General features: G+C 34.5%; 1 pseudogene; it reads right to left on the bottom strand.

Moving 5' to 3' along the window:
* Positions 1-2,927: 2,927 nt before the first annotated feature.
* On the bottom strand, positions 2,928-3,035 carry LOC131170142 (U6atac minor spliceosomal RNA; annotated as a pseudogene).
* Between the last annotated feature and the right edge of the window lie 20,684 nt (positions 3,036-23,719).

Below are 23,719 nucleotides of genomic sequence, written 5' to 3'. Positions count from 1 at the left end.
CATATGCCCTCATAAGGGCATTACTGAGTACTACAAATACCAACCAAGTCTAGGCAATACCTAAACTTGCTGACTGGGACTCCCTTGGTCATCATATATGCTAGATTATCATGTGTAGAGACTTTCTGCACAACTACAATCCCTTGAGATACAATATCCCGAATGAAGTTATATCTAACATTAATGTGCTTAGTTCACTCATGGTACATCTGATTCTTTGTGAGATGTATTACACTCTAGCTATCACAAAACACTGTTGCCTTATTCTGGATCAACCCAAGATCACCCACCAAACCTTGAAACCATAAAACTTCCTTTACTGCCTATGCTAAGACCATATATTCAGCCTTTGTAGCAGACAAAGCAACTGTAGCTTGCAATGCTGCCTTCCAACTGATAGCACTTCCAGAAAGAGTAAACAAATAACCTATCAAAGATCTCCTCTTATCTAAGTCCCCTATAAAATTTGAATCCACATAGCCAACAACTAGATCACTCATCTTCGCCCTATCAAATGTTAGACCAACATTTGTAATACCCTTCAAATACCTCAAAATCTATTTCACTTCCCAGCAATGCTCTTTCCCAAGACACGCCATATATCTACTCATAACACTAACTGCATGTGAAATGTCAGGTCGGATGCATACCATAACATACATGATACTACCAACAGCACTCGAATAAGGAACACTGGACATGTGCTCCATCTCCTCATCTGTTTTGGGTGACATGTCTACAGATAACTTGAAATGGGCAGCAAACAGAACAGTCACAGGCTTAGCATTATTCATGTTGAAATGCTTAAGCACTTTCTCAACATAGGCCTGTTGAGACAAGAAAAGCTTTCCAATACTTCTATCCCTGGTAATTTCCATTCCTAATATCTGTTAGTAGTATGCCCTAGAGCATATCATTTTATATGTATCTTGTTCATATCTTATTAATAGAAGGCAATTTCACTTTTCCATTTATAAAATATATTTATGTGTAATAGAAAAGGTCCATTGATATTTTGTTAGAAATTATATTCTTAAGTTATTAAGAATATGAGTGACAGTATTTCTAGCACAAAGTATCATAAATTGGTTCACAATTGAGGATACTTCACAAAGGACATGACTTATCTAGAAAGATTGTAATCATGTTTGTTCTCAAGGTATTTATATGAGATATAAATTAGATGGAGTGGTGAGACTCATGCCATATAACAAACATGATAGGCACTTATACATGATAAGTAGGCTGAACTAGTGATGCTTATGACAAGCACATGGAGTTTACTCTTGTTAATGCATTGTCATATATCATATCAGTGTATATAATCTTTAGACCTGAGATAACACAGTTATCTTATATAAAGGTGGTTTGAGTTTGATACTGCTTTCATACTTGTACTATGTATGGGTATATGGGTATGTATTGGCTCCTATTAGTTATATATGGAGATAGGTGTTGATCAAGATGGAATCTGTTACCCTAAGTAAATAGAGATAAAATCCTATATTCATTTAATTGTTCTTGATGTTTTAAGTTTCTGGCCAGGACAGACAGATTTAGTGAGAAAAGAGTTTCTGACAAGAAAATCTAATTAATAAAGAAATGGAATTAAAAGAGAACATAATGTTTATAGCAAATGGGGTTTGACATTAACCATGACTCCAGCTCGAATTGGGATTTTGTAACAGAGAGATTCTAGTACATAGTAACATATGATTAAAGGTTCATTTAAGGTATTCCTTATTACTAATTGGGTGGCCATGACATACTATGCTAGAGGGTCAACCATGGTCTATGAGATGTCTGAAATGATTTAGAGAAATTATTTACGGTAAGAAAGAGTTCTAATGACATTAAGAGTTAATATCATTTCTTATTGCCAATAAGTAATGGGCCTAGTAAGTCACACATTTACACAAGCTAATCACCATTTAAAATGTGATTTAATTGATTAATTAAAGAGTTTAATTAATTAATTAAAGAGGTTTGGTTTGCAATAAAATTACAAAGTCCTTAGCATGACTTGAAACCAAATCTAGGTTATTGGATGTATAGTATAAATTAAATTTATATTTAATTTGATTAAATATAAATTTAATTATGAGAAATTAATTAATAGAGATTAATTAATTAATTAATTAATTAATATTTGATATAAATTGATTTAAAGAGGAGAAATTATAATTTTGGGTTGAGAACTCAAATTACAAAGTAAGGGCAAATTGGTCTTTTCACATGGTGATATGTGGCACCATGAGATGGTGACACATGGCACCATATGATTGTAACAACGGGCTCTAACCACTAGAGGAATTGTCCGCTTTCGCCATAAGCCTCACGGTTTTGTCCCATAAGTGGAATGGAGAACTTCCCAGGAGGTCACCCATCCTAGGATTTCTCTCAAGCGAGCACGCTTAACCCTAGAGTTCTTCCAACTCTCCAGGCCATTTCACCAAAAGGTGCCTCTAGTGATTAGTGCCCTCATTTTATATATCATTACTTTTTGAACCCAAGACCATCTCCGTGCTTTGCCGATGTGGGATTTGCCTAAGGGACCTTTCTCCCCCCCTTTCGGGACTCAGCGTCCTCGCTGAGGTTTGCCCCACCATCGCCCAAGAGGACACGCGAGCAGCTCTGATACCAATTGTAACGATCGGGCTCCAACCACTAGAGGAATTGTCCGCTTTGGCCATAAGCCTCACGGTTTTGTCCCATAGGTGGAATGGAGAACTTCCCAGGAGGTCACCCATCCTAGGATTTCTCTCAAGTGAGCACGCTTAACCCTAGAGTTCTTCCAACTCTCCAGGCTATTCCACCAAAAGGCGCCTTTAGTAATTAGTGCCCTCATTTTATATATTATTACCTTTTGAACTCAAGACCATCTCCGTGCTTTGTCGATTTGGGATTTGCCTAAGGGACCTTTCTCTTAAAAAATTGGGTTAGAGATCCACCTGAAAGGTGGGTAGCCTTAACCGTATGTGTAGGTAACAGGTAAGCCCAAAGACTGTTCCCATCCCTGTCAGGGGAGATGCCAATTAAGAAAATTTACATTTAATTTATACAATTTTATTCAACAAATTAAAATCCTCAACACAACAAAATTATAAATCATAAAATAAACCTGTTCAAATCAATTTAGAAGTGAAAAGTAACAAAATAGTTAGTTGTGCATAAATCTTATACGAGTCGCCTCTTGGCCTTGACTCAATATCTCGGGTTCTTTCCCGGTATTCTTTTCCACTGAAACACATAGTTTCACAGTGTTTCAGTATCACCATTTATCATAACTCCAAAAATAAATTTAAATCTACTTATACCTAGCTTTAATATGCTAAACTTGACGTTCTTTAAAATTTGTATTTTGAGGTTACTATTCATGACACTATTCAAGTCAATTTGTTGACTTTCTAATGCTTAATAGGTATGGAATTCTAATTTCACCCACATACCACATTTTGGTTACCTAATTTTTTTGTTTTGGTTGTTTTCACAAATTTTAAGTCTTTTAGGCAAAATTGCAAATTTTCAGTTTTGGTATCCTATGTTGCACTGTTCCATTGGTCATGTTGCTGTTAGAATTTGGCTAAGTTTTCTTCATAGAAATTGTTCCTTATTATCTTAACTTTATTCTCCTTTTTGAATCACTCCAATTGGAGTTTCGTAGCTCAAGTTATAGCCATTTGAATCATAGCTGCCGGATTGGACTTAACCCAGATTTCTGGGCACTAAACTGGTTCTGGCAGTTTTAGGTCACCAACTTTGGGTGGCCAAATGACTTGGTTAAGGGCATAATTTGGGTTTGTGTTCTTCATGAAAGTTTTAGGTCTATATCTCAGCTGTCCATTGGTAAAATTTTAGGTCATTTAGACCTACCTAGCCCAAGTTATGGCCAAATGAACAAATACTATTTATTTAGTCATTTTTGTACAAGTTAGATTGCATAAATTGGGATTTGGTCAATTTGTTCACTAGGTTTTGGTCACTTTTTGGGCATGATTCCTAAATGAAAAATGTTCCATTTTGTGTCTATTTTCATTCCTTATTGGCCTAACACCAATTGGACTTGTAAATTTTCATTTTTAGTCCCTGAAAAGGACCTTGGTCCTGCTGCCTGCAGAATGACCATTTTCAATCCAAATTTAAACTCACTTCAACACTTCCAACACATCTCAATTGGTCACAAATGACCATTTTTCATCTCAAACAAGGTCAAACACACTATTTGGACTTGTAAATTTTCAGTTTTAGTCCCTGAAAAGGACCTTGGTCCTGTTGCCTGCAGAATGACCATTTTCAATCCAAATCTAAACTCACTTCTAACACTTCCAACACATCTCAATTGGTCACAAATGACCATTTTTCATCTCAAACAAGGTCAAACACACTATTTGACCAATTCTCACATTTTTGCCTCCCAAACCCTTGGTGCCAAAAACCCTAACTCATAAAATTCAAACCTAATGCATTCTAAACATCTATCCATAGTTTACATACTTAATTCAACTTAAGCAACCATTCAAATGCATCAAATTCACCCATTTCAAACCCTAACTAAGGCTGGCCAAAATTCATGTTTGGTCCCTCAACCATGTTTTCCTTTGATTTGTTTCAATTTCTAAGTTTATTAAAGCATATTTGCATGAAATTTAAAGAAATAAATTAGAGTTTATTACTAACCTTTCTTTGATTTTCACCTCTTCAATTTCCTCTCTTTTCTTCCTTTCTTTTCTTCCTCTAAAGCTTCTTCAAGATGATCTAATAAGTTCTTATAGACTAGTTTGGGGTCAAAGTGTGTTAAGTGGTTGGAAGCAAGCTTAAAGCATGCTTTAATGGAGGTTTTTGGTGAGTGAAGAAATGGCATAGAGAGAGCTACGGGAATTTGGAGAAGAAGAAGCAAAAATTTTATCTTTTTAATTTTGTTTTTATCTTTATTTATGCCATAATTGACTTAGTCAAAAATTTGGGTAAAATAGTCAAAAATTTGGGTAAAATAATTTTAATTTTGACATCATTCATGATGTCACCTAATGATGTAAGCATGATATAAATAAAGTTTTCTTTTTTTTTTTTCTTTTGCATTTATTTTTCTATTAGTTCTTTAATGTAATTCCTGATTCCTAAACTTTCTTTTCTCTGATTTTATTGGACAGTTAGGTCAGGAGTCAGCTCTAGGGCTAAATTGACCAAATTGCCCCTCGCTGGTTCGATCCGGTTCGCAAATAATTTAATATTTCTTCCGGATCCCTGACTTAATTATTTGACTTGCTTAAAAATTATTTTCATGATTTTCTCTTTTCCATTGTGTTCACAATAGTCCTAAGGACCGCAGCGTCACATTTTACGGTTCGAAATTTGAGTTTAAATCGACCTCGCAGTCCTTCTCGAGAAGGTCACCCATCGCTGTGACTCTTGGCTCATTTAACTTCTTATGTTCTGTTTTTCTTATTTATACTTAACTAATTGACAATTACTAACTATTTATGTTCAGGGCTTAACTAGGTGTCTTAAACACAGTTCTAATCCTCTTAATTGTCCGGACCGATACCGATCACCAGAAAGTAACATATACCAGGCTATGCAAATAGGGGTGTTACAATAATCTTGCCACTTGTCTTCCTATGATGGAAGACCATATGTCATGATTTAAATGGAGCTTGACACTTGGCTTCATAGGATTAAATCAAATAATAACAAGATGGGATCTTGTGATGGCATGTGGCAAGGGAGTAAGTAAGGGTTTGACCTAAGTATATAAAGAAAAGTTATAAAGAAAAAACACACTCCTCTCTCTTTTCTCTCAAGTTGGATGCCAACTTTGTCTCTCCCTCTCCTCTTCAATTTCTCAATTGATTCAAAGGAAAAGCTATAATTTCCTCTTTAATTAAAATTATTAGAAAGTATTTCTAACACCTAATACATTTATACAACCTTCACAAAGCATAAACCCCATCTCAAAATTGGTTAACAAGGCTTAAGAAGCCAATCTAAGGGCTGCCATTGCATCTTTGGTGTGTGCTTGTGGTGGATAAACTAGAGGGACAATATTTGGGGTCCTAAGAACATCCTAAGAGGCTTCAATTGTGCATCAAGAGGTTAGTACCTAAAAATCCCTCTTTCTGTTAGAGTTTAATTGAATTAAATGTTAATTCACAATCTTTAATAGCAAATGAAATTTTAATGCATGCTAAAATGTGTTTTGACATGCAATTGGTCATTGGAAATTGATTAGGATCATAAAACACTTGGTATGGTTCATATAACCTTAGAAATAATTTTTTGAAATTCAAAGTTCTAATGCCCTTTATTCATGCTTCCACTCCTTTAATATCTTCTTTGCAGCACCCAAATCTTTCATCTCAAACTCATCACTCAACTGCTTTTTTAGAATGTTGATTTGTGACATGCTTTTAGTAGCAATAAGCATGTCATTCACATGCAACAGAAAATAAACAAAGGAATCATCTAAAAGCTTCTTATGATAAACACAATTGTCATATGAACTACGATTAAAGCCATTACGAACCATGAATGTATCAAATCTTTTGTACCACTACCTAGGAGAATGTTCCAGACCATATAAAGATTTCTTAAGCAAGCAAACATGGTTTTCCATACCTGGAATGACAAATCCCTCAGGCTGACTCATATAAATTTGCTCCTTCAACTCACTATGCAAAAATACTGTCTTCACATCTAGTTGCTCAAGCTCTAGATCATGAAGAGCAACCATAGCAAGTAAGACTCTGATAGAATTGTGCTTCACAACTGGAGAAAACACTTCATTAAAGTCAAACCCCTCCCTCTGAGTAAAGCCTTTTACTACCAACCTTGCCTTATATCAAGGTGCTTCAACCCCTTGAGTGCCTTCCTTTTTATTGAACACCCATTTGCAACCTACCACTTTTTGTCCCTTAGGCAATGTTACAAGCTCCCAAGTTTGATTCTTGTGAAGAGATTCAATTTCTTCACTCATAGCGTCGACCCACTAATCTACATCTAAACAAGAAATAGATTTTCTATAATTGCTGGGTTCATGCACATCAACTGTTTCAGCAACTGAGAAAGCAAACACAATTAGATCTGCATATGTATATCTCTGCAGTGGTCTAATATGTCATACCTTACCCCTCTGTAAGGCATAATATGATCCCGTAGAATACGTAATGAACTACTGAACTTCACTTACTGATAACTCATTAAGTACTCTACAAGGGATTTTAAAATTATTTTTTTACTTTTTGGAAGTGGTGAGCATTTTCTTACATTTAATAGAAGTCCAAAAACTAGTTTAAAATTTTTTTTCCATTTTATTTTTATGCAAAATTTGGAAAAATTTCGGTAGAGTACCGTCTGTATTTTAAGAAAACAGTTCTTCAAATACCTATAAAAACACTTCCAATAATTCTTTTTCATCAAACTCACTACTACCTCAACAATAGTTAACATCATTTCTCAAACTCCAAAATTCAAATCAATAATTCACAACTCAATTGTCATCAAAATAGTACTCACTATTTCTATTCATTTTTCATTAAAGTAAAAATAATTTACATACATCAATCCAAAATTTACATTAAAAAATCCAAAATAATATTATTACAAACTTTATACAACTGCTCATGACCAGTTATTACACGTACATACATTCACATACATCAAAATAAATATTACAAAATAGGGTATAAAATATACTCGATAAAACTTTAGGGATGTGGCTCCAAAATCCTCAGCAGCTCACTCTGCTGCTCCTCTAATTTCTATATTTGCGATAGCAATAACAGCCATCGCTGAGTATTATAACTCAGTGGTGCACAACATACTAAATAACAGTTTATGCATAATTCAAATCACATTTATTTAATTATTGAACTGAACATGAAAAACAGATACAAAACATAATTTATAAATTTTTAGTCCAAACAATTTCATTGAGGAAGTCTCAAAATAATTTCATAAAAACACACAGTTATATCATGCCATTCGAAACATATTCATCTCAATAGCCGGAGACTTATGAGAAATCACAAGGCCAGCTAGCTCAAATTTATGGGTACCCATTCAAATTTCTTCTTCTACTGGCACACACCTCAACACTTCAGCCAAAGAAGGAATCAAAATTCGAAACTAATTTCTCCCACTAGTTATGCTAGTGAGACATTCAAATATATGGTCATGACACTGTGGTTTCAAAACTATCTTATCAATTTATCAAACATTTGCTGACAATCAAATCACATGTCATCAAATTTTCAATAATTTACGTCAAAAGCATAGTATACATTTCAATCATTATTTTGCAATATAAGTAAACCATAAATCATTTCATGCACTTTGCAAAGGAAGTTTAAAGGATATTTATGTTGTGCACAAACCTTATACGAGTCGCCTCTTGACCTTGACTCGATGCTTCGGGTTCTTTCTCGGTATTCTTTTCAACTGAAACACACAATTTTATAGTGTTTTAGTACCATAAATTATTATAAGTCCAAAAATAATTTCAAATCTATTTATATCTAACTTTAATATGCTTAACTTAACGTTCTTTAAAACTTATATTTCGGGGTTACTATTCACGACACTATTATTCAAGTTAATTTGTTGACTTTCTAATGCTTAATAGGTATGGGAATTCTAATTTTACCCACATACCACATTTTGGTTACCTAATTTGTTAGTTTTGGTTGTTTTCTCAAACTTCAAGTCTCTTAGGCACAAATTTCAAATTTTCAGTTTTAGTGTCCAGTTTTGCACTATTCCATTGGTCATGTTACTGTGGTAATTTGGCTAAGTTTTCTTCATAGAAGTTGTTCCTTATTTTCTTAACTTTTATTTCCCTTTTTGAATCACTCCATTTGGAGTTTTTTAGCCTAAGTTATAGCCATTTAAACATGGCTGGCTAGATTTGGTGTTATCCAGAATTCTGGGCAATTCTGGATTATGGCAGTTTTTATACATTGATTGCAGGTGGTTTTTCAAATAGGTTATGATCAAAATTTGGGTTTGTTTTCTTCATAAAAGTTGTAGGGATATGTTTCAGCTTTCCTTCGGTATAAAATTCAGGTCATTTGGACCTTCCTAGACCAAGTTATGGTCATTTACGTAACTACTGTTCATTTGGTCATTTTTGTACAGGTCAGTTTGCCCAATTCTGGATTTGCCCTAATTGTTCACTAAGTTATGGTCACTTTCTGAGCATGATTCCCAAATGAAAAATGTATCATTTTGTGTCTAGTTTCATTCCCAATTGACCTCATACCAATTGGGTTGATAAATTTTCAGTTTTGGTCCGTAAAAGGGACCTAGGTCAAGCTGCCTGTAGATTGACCCTCACCAATCCGAATTTAAACTTGTTTCCAACAATTCACACACACCACAAATGGTCACAATTGACCATTTCTCAACTCAAATAAGGTCAATAACATCATTTGGCCAATTCTCAAATTTTTCTTTAATTTTCCACATGTTCAAAACCCTAGCTACACACAAAGCTCAATCTAATGCAACTTAAAGTGTGTATTCATGTTCTACACACCTAATTCACCTCAAATAACCATTCAAAACCATCAAACTCATTCATATCAAACCCTAACTCTAGCTGGATGAATTTCTATTTGGTCCCTTAATAATTATTTTGTTATGATTTTAAGTTACTTTCTAAGTTAATTAAGCTAAAACAGAAACATTTAACTAAAATTTTCAAGTTTAGATTACTAACCTCAAACTTTGATTTTCAATTTCTCCAAATCTTCTAATTTCTTCTTTCTTTTTGTTCTTAATAAGCTTGCCAAGATCCAACAACAAGATTTATACAAGAAAATTGTGGGATTTATGGGGTTGATTCAAGCTTTGAAAGCTTGAATTTCATGGCTGTGGAGGAAACTAAGGAGAGAAGAGAGAGGGAGGAGAGATGGATGGCTAATGAAGAAGAAACTATTTTTTTTTCTTTTGAATTTTTTCTAACTTTATTAATACATAATTATCCATAATTTCAAAATTTTAAATATTAGGTTTATTGCATCATGCTTGTGTTATGCATGATGTAAATAAAAATTTTCTTTTCTTTCTTTTACTTTTTTATTTATTTTTCCATTAGTTCTTTAATTTAATTCTTGACCCGAAATTTTCTTTTCTCCAATTTTATTGGACAGTTAGGTCAGGTGTCAGCTCTAGGGGTGAATTGACCAAATTGCCCCTCGCCAGTTCGATCCGGTTTGTAAGTTATTCTATATTTCTTCTGGATCTTTGACCTAATTATTTGACCTGCTTAACAACTTTTTTTCGTGATTTTCTCTTTTCCACTGTGTTCACAATAGTCCTAAGGACCGCGGTGTCACATTTTACGATTTGAAATTTGAGTTTAGACTGACCTCGCAGTCATTCCCGAGAAGGTCACCCTTCGCTGTGAGTCTCGGCTCATTTAACTTCTTGTGTTCTGTTTTTCTTATTTATACTTATTGGCAATTACTAATTATTTGCGTTCAGGGCTTAACTAGCTGTCTTAGATTTGTTTCTACTTCTCTTGCTTGTCTGGACCGACACCGGTCACTGGAATAGTAAAATGTACCAGGCTATGCAAATAGGGGTATTACATAATATGTCTTCTCTCTCTACCAGTTGCAGTGCTATATGGTGCCTGTTGCTATTGCTCAGGTGCATCCTCTTGTTGATTAGGATCTTGCACCTCATCCTCTGAATCACTGGGCTGAATTGCTGAAGTATCAATATCAAGCTCCACCTGTTCTCTGACACCGTGATCTGATTCTGTTATTGACTTCTCCCTTTGACTATCCAATGAAGTAGACTTATTAAATGTCACATCCCTACTTATAATTGATCCTGGAGACTTTGGATCATTATACCACAACCTGTAGCCTTTCACTCCAGATGCATACCCTAGAAATATGCATTTTCTTGCCCCCGGCTCAAGCTTACCATCTCTCATATGAGCATAAGTAGGGCAACCAAATACTCTCAGCTGAGAGTAATCAGCAGGTGAACTGGACCTGATCTCAAAAGGAGTTTCGCACTCAATAGCTGTAGATGGAGATCTTTTAACCAAGAAATAGGCAGTATTAATTGCTTCAGCCTAGAAATCCTTTTCCAATCCTGACTGTGAGAGCATGCTTCGTGCTTTGTCACAAAGCGTTCTGTTCGTGCGTTCTGCAATACTATTCTGTTGTGGTGTCCTTATACAAGCATGATGTCTCACTATACCTTCATTGCTGTAGAATGCATCAAACTCACGATTGCAAAATTTTAACCCGTTATCAGTTCTAAGACGCTTGACCTTCTTTTCTATCTGCTTCTCAATCATTATCTTCCACTTTACAAAGGTTGAAAATGTCACATCTTTTATTTTCAGAAAATACACCCACACCATCCGAGAGTAATCATCAATCAAAGTCATGAAGTACTTGGCACCGCTCTTGGAAGAGATTTTATTAGGACCCCATAGATCTGAGTGGATATAACCACCGTTCCTCTGGTCTTGCGCACTGCCTTTTTATCGAACTTTACCTTAGTCTATTTGCGAAACACACAGTGTTCATAAAAGTCCATAGATTCTGTTTTCTACCCATCCAACAAATCTCGTTTGTTTAACACAGATAATCCTCTTTCATTCATATGACTAAGACGCATATGCCACAATTGAGTTTAATTCTGATTATTGCTTTCAGATGCTACTACAGCTTCCCCTGAAACTGTACTGCCCTAAAGAAAGTACAATCCTAAAACCAAACTACTCTTCATGAGTACCATAGAGCCCTTGCAAACTTTAAGAACTCCATTCTCTGCATGGTATTTTAATCATGAGAGTCAAGTGTCCCAAGAGAAATCAGGTTCCTCTTTAGTCCTAGAACATGCCAACACTCTATAGTTTTGACAACGCCATCAAACATCCTCAATCTGATGTTACAAATTCCTTCAACAGATAACACACGATCATTGCCCAGAAACACCTTACCACTCATCTGTTTATAAGTGAAAAACTAGTTTCTGTGTGGACACATGTTATAAGTAGCACCAGTATCAAGAATCCAAAAATGTTGTCCATGATCTGAACTCATGGATAAAATTTCTCCAGCAGCATCACCGTCAGAATTAATAAAACTATCAACCACATTCTCAGAACTTTGTGGTTGCTTTCCTTTTTTATTTTTCAACTTGGGACAGTCTCTCTTGTAGTGACCTTGCTCCTCGCACTCAAAACAGTTGTCCTTTTTCATTCTTGACTTAGATCTGACCTTAGATTTCTTCCTGCTGGAAGAACCCTTCCTTGAATGTGTTCTTCCCCTACTCACCAAACCTTTCCCCTTAAATCTTTCTCTATTATCTGGAAATTTCTTTTTAACTCCTTCGATTTTAGAGAATTACTAACATTGTCTAGTGAAATACTATCTTTCCCATACAACAGAGTATCAATAAAATTTTCATAGGAGAATGGCAAAGAACATAACACAATAAGGGCCTGATCCTCATTATCAATCTCAATATCAATATTCTTTAGGTCCATAATGATTGAATTGAATTCATCCAGATGTTCTTTAATGGGCATACCTTTGCTCATTCTCAAATTCTAAAGCCTTTTCTTCAGATATAGGCAGTTGGTCAGCGATTTAGCAGAGTACAACTCCTCTAATTTTTTCCATGCCACAGATGCTGAGCTTTCACCAGCAATCTCACATAGGACATTATTAGTTACGGTTATGAAAACCGCACTCAAGGCTCTCTCCTTTAGATTAGCCTTCTCTGCCTCTTTCATACCTTCTGAAAAGTTATCCTCGATTCCCTTCCATAGACCTTGTAGGATCAAGGAAGATTTGATTTTAATCTTCCACAGACTGAAACTCGATCCACCATCAAACTTCTCCATCTCATACTTCATTGAAGATGACACCATCTATAAACCCTAGGTTTTGCTCACAAAGCTCTGATACTAGTTTGTTATAACAAGCATGCAAATCTAAGGCACACACATAAATCGCACAATCACATAGTATTGAAAAGAGGAAGAATAACACAAGATTTAACATGGTTCAATCGTAAGGTTTACGACCATGGGCAAAACAAGAGAAAAAAGTTCCACTATGATGAAAAGAGCAAGATACAATCAATCAAAACTCTCAAACCCTAACCCCAGTGTGTTTCCCAAATATCTTATAACTCTTCCGCAAATGGTGGAATATTACAATATTTATACTAGCCCGTACCCTCCATCCTAATCAGGTCGCAGTGCAAAGCTTTCGAATCGGGTCACAATTTGGGTCTATGAAAAATATATCCAAATTTCAAGCCACAAAAATAACAAATACAAAAGATTATACATAGTTTATTAAATTGACAAGTGATTCAATATTGATGTGTTGCATTTTTGTAGTAAATATAGGGTTATTTTCATTAGATTTCTATAGTGTTTCTAATGATATTTGGTGCTAAATTTAGTTTTAATTGTGTTTCATGTGTTTCACTCTAATTTTTGGTGTTTGATGGTTTTAAGTGCCAAAGACATTCATTTTTGGAATTTAGGTGATAATTAGAGCATTTTAGCACAATGGGGAGCAATTTAGATAGAGTAGTGCATGGCTAAGCTGTGGAAAATGGCTTAAGTTAATGCCTAGGCCGTGTGGAATTGAACCAAACTGAAAAAATTCAAGTTTTCAAGTTAGGTAGTGAAGTGCACGGCCTAGCTATGCAGAGGGTGATTTGTGTGATTCCTCGCCTATTTGATGGGATTTTGAACCATACTCTCACCATTCTAAACGCCTCTTCTCATATAAATACATCTTTTTACACCTGGGAAGGGACTTTTGCAACCCTAGACTCTCTAAGAAACACAATTTCAGCTAGTTTTACTCAAGATTCAAGGATTAGGCAACTTTGGGAAAAGGATTCAAGATTCAAGAGATTAGGCTTGGCTTCTTTAATCAAAGTTTTTCTTTTCTTCCCTTGTCTTGATTTAGATCTTTTATTCTTATATTTTACAAAGACTTTGGGTTTTGAATCAAGAATAATGCTTTTGGATTTTGAGTAGCTAACATTTTTTTAAGGAACTTAATGTAGCTTGAACCTATTTTAATTCCAGATTTTTATGCATTAGTTTTCTTTATTAATTCAATTTCCTGTTGTTTGTTTTTAATGCTTTTGGGTGCTATTATCGGTACTTGGATGATCTTATTTATAATTGCTACTAGAAGGGGCAGTTATAAATCTATTGAAAATAATAGGAATCATAGGAATAACATCTCAAGCCAAAGTGATACGGGTTGACCTACAGGAATTTGTCAGATAAACTTATGCCTAATGAATTAATTTATATCTATTTTACTATTTAGAGATAGGCTACAGGTGTAGGTTAGTATGTTTAATAAGACTCAGGAGAGATTATTGGATAATTAAGGTTTATTGATCCTTGATTTAATGATTAAATTTGGATTATTAAACAAAATAATTGGAATTCATTGATGGTGAAAGCGGAATCAAGTTACCTTAGAGCTTTATCCCATGGAATTTTCTAATAGCAAATATTGTGATTTCTTAGAGTTAATTTAATTTATTTAATTTCAATACTCGTTACCTTTTGATAGTCTAAATATTGTGGAATTAACATGTATTTTTGGTAATTAATCTCAGTCCTTGTGGGAATGGTACTTCTCATCACTTTATTACTTATTGCGATTTCATGCACTTACAAAATTAACTTATCAAATACATAAAAATATAAATACTTTATTAAATAGAAAGGTATGACTCTATGCCAGTATAAATTCTAATATTGTCTCATTAGTGAGTTAGTTTAAATTAGATTGAATAAACTAAGATGGGAAACAACACTTGATATTAAAATTTGATATTTTAGGGAAACTGACAACTCAAAGGGGAAGGATCCAAAGTATTTTGTATTTTTTATCTGTGTTAATTTTTATAATTTTTGGTCTTTTAGTTAATTTTATTAGTATTTCTTAGAGTAATTTGCTTAAAATTTATTTTCTTTTATTTGATTAGTTCTCATTGCTTTTATGCAAGGAGTGATTAAAAGAGCTTTATAGCGATGAAAAATTTGAGAAAAAGAGAAATTGAAGATTAAATGGAGTTTCCAAGTAGTAAATTCCACAACCAAGCCATGAAAATTGGATTAATATCACACCTAAGATAGGAGAAGAATAATTAAATAGGATGTAAAAAAATAGAACATTCGACAACCAGGCTGTGGGATAGAGATTAGGAGCACACCTTACTTATGGGATGAAAGAGGTGCACAACTAGCTTGTGGAATGATGGAGAGGTGCATAGGCAACGCTTGGGATGCTTTTTTTATGCTTTTATCTACCAATTAGCTCTTGACAACTCACCAAGGCTGAGGAAGAGTCTAGATTTTAAGTTAATTAAAGGAAATTCTTCATTTTTTGCTAGGAAATTACTTCCTTTGGCCTTCCAAACACTTGAGAGAACACCATTTTTGAGTTGGAGTAAGAATTTATAGGAGGTTTTCTTGAAGTATTTGGAGGCTAGAGCAATGGTCTTCATCAAGCATCATTAGAGTTTTTCATTTTCTCATCTTTTCTTTTCTTTTCTTTAACTTTTGTTAGAGACCCATTTTGTTATTGGATGTTTGGCTTTAATTTCATAGATTTTGTTCTTGTTTTTAACATTATGGGTAGCTAAATCTTTAAGCTAGAGATTTTGATGTAGCTTGACCTAAGTTGATTTATTCAATTTTGATTTATTTTCTTTATTATAGCAATTATGGTTGTTTTTGTTCTTAATGTTATTGGGTGTTAGGGATAATGCCTAATAGATTGTTGATTAATAATTTTGCTGGGAAGTAGGTTATGAATCTTCTTTGAATAACCATTATCAATGTTTTTAGATAGAGTGGGAACAAAGGCTAATGTTATGGGTTGTTTATGATAGTCTTTGTTCTTAATGCTTTGGTTAATTAAATAGCTCTTTATTGGGACATAAAGGGTTATTTTGTGAATTAAAAAATTTAATATGACCTATGAAGGATTATTAAACATATTGTGATTATCACACTTGCTATGATAGTTAAATTGATTAAAATTGAATGATGGGTCAAGTGAATTCAAAATCTTTGGCCTTATTTGATTGATTTAAATTTTGCTTTTCATTGTGTTTCATATCTATTTTTCCAATTAAAGTTAATTTCAGTAAATTTGAATTTTAGTTTAAATTAAAATTTTTTTTTTAAAGTTTATTCGGTAGTCTAAATATTAGTAAAGTTGACACATATTTTGGTACTTAAAGACAATCCTTGTGAAAATAATACTCTACTCTTCACTATATTACTTACACAAATCCATGCACTTGTGGATGCATATCAAGTTTTTGGTGCCATTACTAGTGATTGGTGCTTTAATATCAAAATAGTTAATTTTGCTATTAATCTAGACATTTTTTTTCCTTTTAATTTTATTTTTATGTATTTTTATCTTATTTTTCTTATGAGGTAATTCATGATGTTTTATCAACAGGTACTTACAAGTTTTGTTCAACGATACTTGGAACCCTTCTATACTATTTAGGCAAGGTTCAATGAGATGGTAGAGTAATTCACAAATCATAACCTTCCAAATCATGTTTTCATTCTCAGTTTCTATGAAAGTTTGGATGAAGCAATGAAAAGTTAGGTAGATAATGGAGCTTGGGCAACAGATAGTCACCTGCTACATAGAGCCACGAGGAAGCTTTTTACTTATTAAATATGCACATCGTGAAAGTGTATAAACTAAAAGAAATAAAACAAACACACAAAATACCAATATTTATGAGGTTCACCATTTCTACATAGGGCTACATCAACGGGCATGTCATCTTTCAACATCATCAATAAATTATTCATCCATTGTAAGCTCAAAGCTATATTACTTATTAACCCAATTATCCCAAGAGAACCCTCATAAAATTGCTTATATTAAATGCATTAGTTAGTCCTCTCAATCTCCTTCAGACATAACCCAATATATTTACTATTTTAACTGCTACTACACCAACACCACGAAGGGTGCCTTCAACTACAATGGATAATAGCCCCTTCTTTTTAGACTATGTCCTTCTCCACCTTAGGCCAGAGGCTCTCTCCCTCCATGGGATTGTAATGGGCGAGAGTCCCTCATCAATGGGCAAAGCCAAATCCTGAGCAATTGGCAAAATCCTTCTCTACAATGGGTGACAGATCCACTCTATGAGCTAAAAGCCAAATATTATTTTTACCATACTTTTTATTTATAGTGTTAATCTCTTCATTCCTAATTTAATTAAGAATCCCACTCAATTTATGAATAATACTAAAATACGAGTTGTACTCTATATAGGAAATATTCCTCCATCTCATTAAGGAATATTTCTCAAATTAGTAAAATAGTCTTCCAAATCAACTAGGATTTTGGGTCGTAAATCTAACAATCTCCACCTCGACTGAAAATCCATCAACCATTGCATATCTCAAATTATTAGGTGTTTTCAATCATTAAATCTTCATGCCTAAGTTTGAACCCTTCAAATCTTTAACTCTTTAATTTTCATCTTAGATGTATATTGCTTCTTTTTTCAATAAATCTTCTTGTTATCAACTTTCCTGATTTTGCATCAAGAGCTCCACTTTAATTTCAACTTTTCACTATCTTGAGCTTGCATCTTACATGTTGTGTGTGCAACTTCTATATGTTGCAATAGCTCCACCTTTAGCTAAACTCACCAAGTTCATCCTCATGCTCTAATACCAATTATTGTGCATTGCAAAAACTTATAAATTATAAAGAAATAAAACAAATATACAAAACATTAATATTTACATGGTTCACCCTCTCCACATTGGGCTACATCCATGGGTATGCCATCTTCCACTATCATCAATAAAATATTCATTCATTATATGCTCTAAGGTATACTACCTATTAACCCCATTACACCTAAGAGAACCCTCATAAAAGCTACTCATAGTAATGACATTAGTTATTCCTCTCAATCTTCTCTAAACATAACCTAATATATTTACTATTTTAACTACTACTACCACAATACCACAAAGGGTGTCTTCAACTACAATGGATAATAGCCCCTTCCTCTTGGACTATGTCCTTCTCCACCTTAGGCCAAAGGCTCTCTCCCTCCATGGGACTGCATTGGGCACGAGCCCCTTTTCAATGGGCAAAGCCAAATCCTAAACAATTGGCAAAACACTTTTCTATAATGGGTCAAGACTCATTTTGTGAGTTGAAAGCCAAATAACCTTTTCACCAAACTCCTATTTATGGTGTTAATCTCCTCAATTTTAATCTAATTAGGAATCCCATTCCATTTAAGAATACTACTAAAATAGGAGTTCTACTTTATATAGAAAATATTCCTCCATCCTATTGAGGAATATTTCTCCCATTCAAATTAGGAAAGTGTCTTCCAAATCAACTAGGATTAGGGTCATAAATCTAACAAAATGATATGGTAAATTTTTACTACCATTTTCATTAGGATCCTTCACTGCAATGTGAGAGCCACCAATACCCTCCATATATCTCTTAGCCTATTTTAAGTATTAAGAAGAGAATAGTTCAAGACTTGAATAGGTAATGGCCTAATTGGGAGAAACAGTGAAAAAAAAAATTATGTAGGAGAATGATGAAAATCAAAAGGTGAAATAAGGTTGGGAGTATGAGAAACACAACATGGAAATATGACTTTAATTTAGAAGAGAAAAACCTAACACTTGAAGAAGTAATTGCTCAATTGGAAAAAGAATAAGTCTTAAGCCATTGAAGCTCTATCGAAGCTACAAGTTACAGGCTCTACAGAACTTCCACTCAAGCAATGATACTATGCAAATACTACAAGTCCTTTAACAAATCAAAGAGGTCTTCCCCGTTGACTTAAGAATAAGCTTTTCAAGCCCTTGAGTCACATTCTCTAAATGAAAAAACTAAAGGATTGAATTTCTTCATCTCAAGAAATTCTTCATTAGAGGTGATGCCCTGCTCTCTTATTAAATTAATACAAATTGATATTTGTTCACCATTTTCTTATGTTTAGATTCCAAACACAAAATTTATGTGTACAAGTGGTATTGAAGTAGTTTGCTTATTATGAGAACTTAATTTTAAGCCATCGTCAAAGTTGATTGTACCAAAAAAAAAAAAAAAAAAAGACTAACATTTGAGACTTTCTAATATATGTAGTGTGAGTGTTGATATATTCTAATTTGTTTTATTTTACATATGCTTTGGATGAATTTGCATATGTTTTTGGTAACTTCTTGGAATCTTACATTGGGTGTAATGATTCTTGCAGAATTGGAGTAAGCGATATATTTTTTGAAATTTCCATTTATCTACTTTGTTATGTTCTGTGGCTTGAAACTTTGGATATGTTTTCATGGACCAAAATTGTGACCTAACCTGAAAGTTTCATGCTGCGACCCGATTGGGATAAAAAGTGAGATTTTATGGTGGTGCAAGGCATGGGTTGATAAGCTTGGGCCTGAAGCCCACCATTGATCTATTTGGGGGTGCAGGGGCAATGCTCCCGCTGTACGGACTAGTATAAATATTGTAATATTCTACCCTTTGCAGTAGAGTTGTGAGATATTTGAGAAACACACTGGGGTTAGGGTTTGAGAGTTCTGATTGATTGTATCTTGCTCTTTTCATCATAGTGGAACTTTTTTCTCTTGTTTTGCCTATGGACGTAGACCTTATGGTTGAACCACATTAAATCCTGTGTTATTCTTCTTCTCTTTTCAATACTATATGATTGTATAATTTGTGTATGTGCCTTAGATTTGCGTGCTTGTTATAACAAACTAGTATCAGAGCTTTGTGCGCAAAACCTAGGGTTTACAAATGGCATCGTCTTTAACGAAGTATGAGATGGAGAAGTTTGATTGTGGATCGAATTCCAATCTAGGCAAGATTAAAATTAAATCTTCCTTGATCCTATAAGGTCTATGGAAGGCAATCGAGGATAACTTTCCAAAAGGTATGAAAGAGGTGGAGAATGTTGATCTAAAGGAGAGAGCCTTGAGTGCGATTTTCATGAGCGTAACTGATAATGTCCTATGCGAGATTGCTGATAAAAGCTCAACATCTGTAGCATGGAATAAATTAGAGGAGTTGTACTCTACCAAATTGCTGACCAACCATCTATATCTGAAGAAAAGGCTTTACAATCTAAGAATGAGCGAAGGTACATCCATTAAAGAATATCTGAATGAATTCAATTCAATCATTATGGACCTGAAGAATATTGATATTGAGATTGATAGTGAGAATCAGGCCCTTATTGTGTTATGTTCTTTGCCACCCTCCTATGAAACTTTTGTTGATACTCTTTTATATGGGAAAGACAACATTTCACTAGACGATGTTAGTAATTCTCTAAAATCGAAGGAGTTAAAAAAGAAATTTCCAGATAATAGAGAAAGGTTTGAGGGGAAGGTTTGGTAAGCAAGGGAAGAACACATTCAAGGGAGGGTTCTTCCAGCAGGAAGAAATGTAAGGCCAGATGTAAGTCAAGAATAAAAAAGGCCAACTGTTTTGAGTGCGGGGAGCAAGGTCACTATAGGAGAGACTATCCCAAGTTAAAAAATAAAAAGGGAAAGCAATTAGAAAGTTCTACGAATGTTGTTGATAGTTTTATTGATTTCTCTTGGGACACTTGACTCTCATGGATTTAAATACCATGCAGAGAATGGAGTTCTCAAAGTGTGCAAGGGCTCTATGGTATTCATGAAGAGCAGTTTGATTTCAGGATTGTATTTTTTTTCTGGGTAGTACAGTTTCAGGGGAAGCTGCAGTAGCATCCAGAAGTAATAATTAGAATCATACTCAGTTGTGGCATATGCATCTTGGTCATATGAGTGAAAGAGCATTATCTGTGTTAAGCAAGCGGGATTTGTTAGACGAGCAAAAAACAGAATCGATGGACTTTTGTGAACACTGTGTGTTTAGAAAATAGACCCGGGTGAAGTTCAACAAAAAAGCAGTGCGCAAGACCAGAGGAATGGTGGATTATATCTGCTTAGTTCTATGGGGTCCTAATAGAATCACTTCCAAGAGCGGTGCCAGGTACTTCATGACTTTGATTAACGATTACTCTCGAATGGTGTGGGTGTATTTTCTGAAAACAAAAAATGAGGCATTTTCAACATTTGTAAAGTGGAAGATGACGATTGAGAAGCAGACAGAAAAGAAGGTCAAGCATCTTAGAACTGATAACGGGTTGAAATTTTGCAATCGTGAGTTCGATGCATTCTGCAGCAATGAAGGTATAGTGAGGCATTGCACTTGTGCAAGGACACCACAACAGAATAGTATTGTAGAATGCATGAACATAATGCTTTGTGACAAAACACGAAGCATGCTCTCACATTCAGGATTGGGAAAGGATTTCTGGGCTGAAGCAATTAATATAGCCTGTTTCTTGGTTAATAGATCTCCATCTACAACTATTGAGTGCAAAACTCCTTTTGAGATTTGGTCCAATTCACCTACTGATTACTCTCAGTTGAGAGTATTTGGTTGCCCTGCTTATGCTCATGTGAAAGATGGTAAGCTTGAGCTGAGGGCAAGAAAATGCATATTTCTAGGGTATGCATCTGGAGTGAAAGGCTACAGGTTGTGGTGCAATGATCCAAAGTCTTCAGGATTAATTATTAGCAGAGATGTGACATTTAATGAGTCTGCTTCATTGGATAGTCAGAGGGAGAAGTCAATGTCAAATGGAGAAGTCAATAGCAGAATCAGATCATGGTGTCAGAGAACAGGTGGAGCTTGATATTGATACTTCAGCAATTCAATCCAGTGATTTAGAGGATGAGGTGCAAGATCCTGATCAACAAGAGGATGCACCTGAGTAAAAGCAATAGGAACCCTAGAGCATTGCAACTGGTAGAGAGAGAAGACAGATTAGACCACCACAAAGATATGCATATGCAGATCTAATTGCATTTGCCTTATCAATTGCTGAAATAGTTGATGTGCATGAACCTAACAATTATAGGGAAACTATTTCTTGTTTATATGTAGATCAGTGGGTCGGTACTATGAGTGAAGAAATTGAATCTCTTCACAAGAATCAGACTTGGGAGCTTGTAACATTGCCCAAGGGACAAAAAGTGGTAGGCTATAAATCGGTGTTCAAGAAAAAGGAAGGCACTTCAGGGGTTGAAGCACCTCGATATAAGGCATGGTTGGTAGTAAAAGGCTTTACTCAGAGGGAGGGGGTTGACTTTAAAGAAGTGTTTCTGTAGTTGTGAACTACAGTTCTATCAGAGTCTTACTTGCTATGGTTGTTCTTCATAATCTAGAGCTTGAGCAACTAGATGTGAAGACAGCATTTCTACATGGTGAGTTGGAGGAGCAAATTTATATGTGTCAGCCTGAGGGATTTGTCATTCCAAGTATGGAAAATCATGTTTGCTTGCTTAAGAAATCTTTATATGGTCTGAAATAGTCTCCTAGGTAGTGGTACAAAAGATTTGATACATTCATTGTAACACCCCTATTTGTATAGCCTAGTATATTTTACTGTTCCGGTGATCGATGTCGGTCCGGACAATTAAGGGGATTAGAACCATACTTAAGACAACTAGATAACTTATAAACACAAATAATTAGTAATTGTCAATTAGTTAAGTATAAATAAGAAAAACAGAACATAAGAAGTTAAACGAACCGAGTGTCACAACGATGGGTGACCTTCTCAGGAATGACTGCGAAGTCGACTTAAACTCAAATTTCGAACTGTAAAATGTGACACTGCGGTCCTTAGGACCATTACGAACACAGTGGAAAAGAGAAAATTACGAAAAAGAATTGTTAAGTCAGTCAAATAATTAGGTCAGGGAGCCGGAAGAAATATTGAATTATTTGCAAACTGGGTTGAATCGGCGAGGGGCAATTTGGTCAATTGACCCCGAGAGCTGACTTCTGACCTAACTGTCAAATAAAATCGGAGAAAAGAAAATTTCAGAATCAAGAATTAAATTAAAGAACTAATAGAAAAAAAAAAGAAAATAAAAAAGTGAAGGAAGATGACATCATGCATGACATCATGCATGATGCCATAAATCCTATAATTAATAAATTTGATTAAATAGATTTTTTTTGTCTTCCATAAGACAAAAGACACAAGACATAAATAAAAAAAAAAAGAAACAAAGTTATCTTCCTCATTATCTTTGCTGCCCCACCTCTCTCTCCATTCTTACTCACCTTGTTCCACCATTGTTAAGAGAAAGAAAGCTTGAATTTCCATACTTTCTTCCATAAATGCACAAAGTCCCAACACAAAAAATTCTCTTTACATGTTGAAGAAGCATTAGAGAGTAAAAAGAAGAAGAAAGAATTGAAGAAAGGAAAGCCTAGAAACCCTCCAAGCAAAGGTTAGTCTTTTACCTTTCAATTATCTAATCAAATGCATGTTTAGTTAATTAACTAAAGAAATGAAACAAAAACACTTGTGGAGGACCAAACTGAAATTTGGGCTAGCATGATGGGGAGTGTGATTTGCATGGTGTGATGGATTTGAATGAGTATATGAACCTCAATTAGATGAGTGATTATAGTTAAAAGCATTGAATTGGTTAAATGCAACAATTAGTGTGAATTAGGGTTTTGGACATTAGGCTTTAGAGAAAAAAATGTGAGAAAGTTGTAAATGATGTCTTGGACCTAGTTTAAGGAGAGAAATGGTCAATTGTGACCTA

Source organism: Hevea brasiliensis, chromosome 10, assembly GCF_030052815.1.
Source record: "Hevea brasiliensis isolate MT/VB/25A 57/8 chromosome 10, ASM3005281v1, whole genome shotgun sequence".
In the NCBI taxonomy this organism is placed as follows: Eukaryota; Viridiplantae; Streptophyta; class Magnoliopsida; order Malpighiales; family Euphorbiaceae; genus Hevea; species Hevea brasiliensis.
Note: the sequence above shows the minus strand (reverse complement) of the source record. Positions and strands in the feature narration are given on the sequence as shown.